The sequence below is a fragment of the Macrotis lagotis genome, chromosome 1 (assembly GCF_037893015.1).
Source record: "Macrotis lagotis isolate mMagLag1 chromosome 1, bilby.v1.9.chrom.fasta, whole genome shotgun sequence".
NCBI lineage: Eukaryota > Metazoa > Chordata > Mammalia > Peramelemorphia > Peramelidae > Macrotis > Macrotis lagotis.
Window position 1 is genome coordinate 366,154,761 of NC_133658.1, and position 6,237 is coordinate 366,160,997.

A 6,237-nucleotide genomic window follows, 5' to 3' on the forward strand; every position below is an offset into this window, starting at 1 on the left:
TTATGACTAGAGGTATGCCAATTTGAACAGACTCCAAAGAGCCAATTGTTAAAATTTCTTTCTGAGCATTTACACCCTGGAAATTGACAAATGCTACAAATTGAGACTTGATTTATTATTTTGTTGACTGTCTATACTTAAGAAAATGATAAAGGAAATGTTACTACAATGTGACCTGAATACTTTTTTGGTTTTTTTTCAGAGAACCAGTTGTTAAATATTTACCAATAAATCTCTGGATTAATAGGCCACATTTCAATAGTACTTTAGACTTTGCAAAGTATTTTCTGAATAATGGGGGGTTGGAGGAAGAGAATAAGTAATACTTTCTCAAACTGAGAGTTATGGAATTTGAGGCTGAATGAAAAGAAAAGACTTGGCCACATTTACACAAGAAGTGTCAGGTCTTCTAATTGCTAATTCTGTTGTAATTGTGTGTATTGGGTACAAAATCTATATCCCTGTAATTCTTCTCCCTTCACTGTTACTGGGTTTTTCCTGGAACCATGCAGGTATATTTCACCATCTATAGGGCAACCCTTCAAATATTAGGAGACATTGGTCAGGTTCTTCTACGTCTTTTCTTTAATGACTTTAGAATTCAGTGTCTAATTTATTTTGTTATTGTGAAAAACTGAGGCACAGAAAAGTTCAGTAATTTATCCAAGGTCACCCAGAGAATCAGCAGCAGAGATTAAACTGGAACTTGGTTCTCTTGAGTCTCAAACATAGATTCTTTTCACTATTCTATAGCTTCTCTCTCTTACTCGTAAGTTCCCAAACTAAGTTTTTTTAGAGGTGTTTGATGGATTATTGCTTAGACATCAGGAAAGACTGGCCTGCAGGCTGACAAGAAAGAGATAGGGGAACCACTAAAAATATTAATTAATTAATAGCTAGTTGGATGAACAAATAAATAAACAAATGCAGGAATATAAACAAACAAACAAACAAATAAATAAATAGATGCTTCTCTGGAATCAAATGGCTCCCAAAGCTAGAAAGACATTTTTCAACTTATTCTCTTTAAAATTCTTAGTAATAATCATAAAAAATTCTTAGTAATATTGGAATTGACAGCAACTGAAGAGTTTCAATGTGAGAACTGCCCATACACATTTTAAAAACTATAAGACCCATTCAAAATATTCATCTTAATTATCTAACATGGCATGCTCAGGAAACATAAATGGCCTCATATTAATTAAAGAATTATTTATAAACTGTAATTAATTTACAGCAGTTCATTTAATCTCAGCAGTTCCTCGGGGGGGGGGGGCTTTATATTCCTGATAGAGAGACAGGGACAACAGGAACCAGAGAGATGAATAAGAGATGACTATAGGACAATTTCTTAGGAAAGTTTCATAAATGATCTCAGAAAGCAATTCAGTTTGGCAAATTCTTTCCCTTATCTCATACTCACTTTTCTCTGTAAAATAAAGTTATTGGTCTTGGTCATCCTAGCTTTTCTAGAGTTCCCTTCTCGCTCTGACATTCTAAGTTCCAAGGTCCCTTCCTAATTTGATAAAATATATTCTATATTTTGGAGTCTCTTCCAATTCATATTTTCTAAGGTCCTCTCTACCTGTGATGGTTCATATTCTAAGCCCTGGTTGCCTAAAGTTCTTTGTTCTAAGATCCTTTCTAATCCCAGCATTTCCTTATTCACTTGTGACTAATCTTTTTGGAGAAGTTATAGATGCCCATCTGGTATTCTGATGAGTGTCATATTTAGCCCATATTTAGTCCTGTTGGATATCTAGTTAACTAAGCTAACCCTCCAGAGATGTCCAGCCTTGAAGTCAGAGAGTCATGGACCCAAGTCCTGCCTCTGAAATATGCCAGTTATATGAATTTAGATAACAATTTAGCTTTTCTGAGACAAGAAGTTAAATATGAGCTATTCTTTGGCATTAGTATGGAAAGTTTCCACACAGGGAAGTTCATCCATTCTGATGAAATCAAAAGCCTTCATACCAGTACCACTTTCCCTCCCCCAAATAAAAAAGACACGCCCATGCAGACAGAAAAACAAGCACTTTGTCAGGGTGCTTGACAGAGGAGAAGTTGACTATGACCCTCTATTACCTGTTCCTTGGTAACTACATCACAGGGGTTCCCAGGGCCTTCTCTATGCCAACTTCCTGAAATATCACTTGGAAGAATCATAGAACAGGGAAAACCAAAGCCCATGTTGCTAACTCTTGTAATTTGTGCTGTCTTCCCTAATTAGTGTGTGATCTCCTTGAGACGGAAAAACTATGTTGATTTTTCATTTGTATCCCCAGTGCTTAGCACAGTTCTTGACCCATGGGAAGTACATAATTAATACTTTTTCTTCTATTCATCCTACTTGAATCACTTGGCAGGTAAGGGCTCCTAAGGGGCTCAAAGTATTTAAAAGTCTATTACAATTCTTAGTGCAGCCCTCTGGGGAGATGCCAACTACCTTTCCAGGAGGCAAATTGACAATCACCTTCAAAGGAGAAGCATTTGAGTATTATGGCATTTGTTGCTTCCTCCAGTTGCCTTCCTAGCATGCCCAGAGACCCAGGTTTGGACCAGCAAGACTCTTTCCTTTAATGCTTCCTCCATAGCTTTTATCTTTAAAGACACCACCCTCCTTCCTCTCAGCAGATGACCTTACCAAATACTTCACTGAAAAAATAAAAGATAATTTGTTATGAGGTTCCTCTTCTCCCCAACTTCATTTTTCAGATCACCTCATCATTACCTCCTCTATTGCAATCTTATGAAGAGGTGATCTTTCACCTTGTGACTATCATTCCCTCTCTCTCTATATTCAATCTCTCCTTTTCTATTAACTCCTTACCTACTACTTATAGACACACCCATATTTTTCCACTCTTAAAAACACCTTCACTTGATTCTATTGGTCCCTGAAATTATAATACTGTATTTCTTCTTCCTTTCACATTTATCAACACTACCTGCCTTAACTTTTCGCAACTCAGTCTCTTCTTAAACCATTGCAACCTACCTTATGACTTCATCAGTCTATTGAAATTTCTCTCTCCAAGACTACCAATGAGCTCTAAATAGCCAAATCCTGTGACCTTTTCTCAATTGTCATTCATCCTGACCTCTGCAGCATTTAATACTATTGCCCATATCCTCCTCCTAAACTCCCTTGGTTTTCATGGTCTTTGGTTCCATTCTTGACTTTTGATGCTTCTTCTCAGTTCTTTTTCTAGGATCATGATCCTTGCCCCACCTTCTTTACATGAATGTTCTCTCTTCTGTCTGCCTTTCTCTGTCTCTCTCTGTCTCTCTGTCTCTCTGTCTGTCTGTCTGTCTGTCTCTCTGTCTCTCTGTCTCTCTGTCTCTCTGTCTGTCTGTCTGTCTGTCTGTCTCTCTCTCTCTCTCTCTCTCTCTCTCTGTCCCTCTGTGTCTATCTTACTGTCCTTGTGCCTGTCTCTTTCTCTGTTTCTGACTCTGTTTCTGTGTGTGTGTGTCTCTCTCTCTGTCTCTCTTTCTTTGTTTTTGTCTTTCTCAGTCTCTGGCTATCTTTCTCTGTTTCTGTCTCTCTCTCAGTCTCTGTCTCTGTTTTCCTCTGTTTCTTTCTCTGTACCTATGTTTGTCTCTCTTTCTGTCTCTCTTTCATTCTCAGTCTTTGTCTCTCTTTGTCTTTTTCTGTCTCTGTCTCTTCTGTTTAGCTCTCTCTCTTTGGCTCTCTCTGTTTCTGTCTCTGTTTCTATTTCTCCATCTTCTTTTTTCTCTCAGTCTCTGTCTCTCTGCCTCTCTCTGTCTGTGTCTGCCTCTCTTTTGCTGTGTCCCTCTATCAATCTGTCTCTGTCTCTCTGCCTCTCTATCTCCTTTTGCCTTTGTCTCAGTCTGTCTCTGCATCTGTGTCTCTGTATATCTCTCTTTCATTCTCATTCTGTTTCTATTTCTCTGCCCCTGTACATGTCTCTTTGTCTCTCTCTGTCTTTCTTCATCTATATCTATATCTATATCTACATATGTATATCCATACACACATACCCTATATACTCTTTTTTTGATAGTTCCATCAATTTGCACAGGTTCAATGATCTCTTCTATACATATGACTTACAACATGTATATACATATATATATATATATATATCCAATCTTTCTCTTAAACATCAATCCTACATAATCTGGACTTCCCAGAGATTTCTTAATCTCAGTGTGTCCAAAATAGAGTTCATTATTTTTCCCCTCCAATTTTATCCCTCTTCCTAATTTTTCTTTTTCAGATAAGGATGCCACCATATTTCTATAGAATTCATTGTCTTTTCCCTAAACTTATCTCTTATCTTAATTTTTCCTTTTCCATTAAGGATACCACCAGTCTCACTCAGTTTCATAAACTTGGAGTCATTCCTGACTCTTCTTTCTCCCCTACCTCCCACATCCAACTAGTTGCCAAGGTTTGTCAATTCTATCTCTACAGTATATCTCTCATCCATCTCTTTCTCTCTTTTCACAAGGTCAACACCCTAATTCACTTATTATCTCTCTGTCAGACTGTTCTGATAGCTTTCTATTTGGCCTCCTAATTTACCTTTTCTTTCTCCTTGACAAGTTTGCCAAACTGACTCTTAAAGCATTTATCTGACTATGTCCTCTCTTACTTATGGGATAAAATACCAAGTCTTCTCTGACTTTTAAAGTCCTTTACCATATGGTACCAGGCTACCTTCCAAGTAATGCTACATATTCTTTTTCATGGATGCCACACTGAACTGTGTGCTGATCTTCATACATGGTGTTTCATCTCCTGTATTTTTTACATGCTAACCACCATGCCTAGAATGGGTCTTTTCTTATCTCCACCTCATGGAATCCCTAAGTTCCTTTAAGCTCAGCACATGCTATAATTTCCTTTAAGTGTCCCATACCTTAACACAAAGAGAGTCAGTCAGTTAGCTCAGTGGATAAACAGCTGGACTTGACCTGAATTCACATATTTACTAGTTGTGTGATTTGGAACAAGTCCCCTAGCCTGTTTTGGCTAATTTTCCTCCTCTGTAAAATGAAGCTCATTTTTACATCTACCTCTCTGGGCTATTGTGATGATTAAATGAGATGAAAATTGTAAAGTGCTTTGCAAACCTTACACACTTTAAAAATATTAGTTATTATTATTCACCTAGAAATTACTATGTGTGTGTGTGTGTGTGTGTGTGTGTGTGTGTGTGTGTACTAAGCAGACCTGTGATCATAATACTATATAGAAAGTGAGGAAATTCCTTCTACTAATGAAAATTAGGATTTTCTCTGCAACTTGGAATCTTACAGATTTGTCTATAGGACCAAGATGAAAAGGATAATAGCCTATATTCAACAAAGAAAGGACTTTACTCCGGGTCTTCTTATTTTGAAGTCATCTCTTCATCAACCACTACATGTAACCTCTTCCTTTGTGTCACATGCACACATATAAACATGTGTATATAGACATATACATTTATGTATATATGTACACATTTATAGATATATTTGTATATATATATTTGTGTGTATGTGTGTATATATGTATATAAATAGTTTTCTATGAAAACCCTTTTTCTCCCCAGTTGTATGAAAGCTTTTTTGAAGTCAAGTTGTTTTATTTTTCTCAGAGTCTATTACATAGCAGGAAATCTTTTGAAATTAATTAACTTTTCTGATGGGAAGGTTTTCTTTACATTAAGCCAAAATTTGACTTCTAGTTCTGCCTTCAAACAAATCACAAATCTAAAATACCTTTCATAAGACCATCCTTCAGAGGCAGAAGAAAGAGCTCTGAACTTGAAGGCCAACAAATTGGCCTTCAAAATCTTAGTAGCGGAGTGACCCTTTGCCAAGGTCCTTGGTCCTTGGCCTCCCGAGCTTCATTTTATTTAGCTGCAAAGACAGAGAGAGAGAAGCTGAAAGAGAGAGAGAGAGAGAGAGAGAGAGAGAGAGAGAGAGAGAGAGAAATAGAGAGAGACAGATATATATAGACACAGATACAGAGAAAGGGAGAGGCAGAGAGAGAGAGAAACAGAGAAAGAAAGACACAGAGACAGAGAACAGGGAAAGAAAGAAAAAAGATGAAGAAGAAAAGGAGGGAAAGAAAGGGGTTAGACTTAATCCTTGTGATCCCTTCCAGCTTCAGTGTTTCATTATTTAGGGAATTTTTTTGAGGTGTTTCCTCCTTATATCTTCTCTTTTCCTGGAGAGAAATCTCCAGTTCCTTCCCCTGATTCTCATTTGACCTGA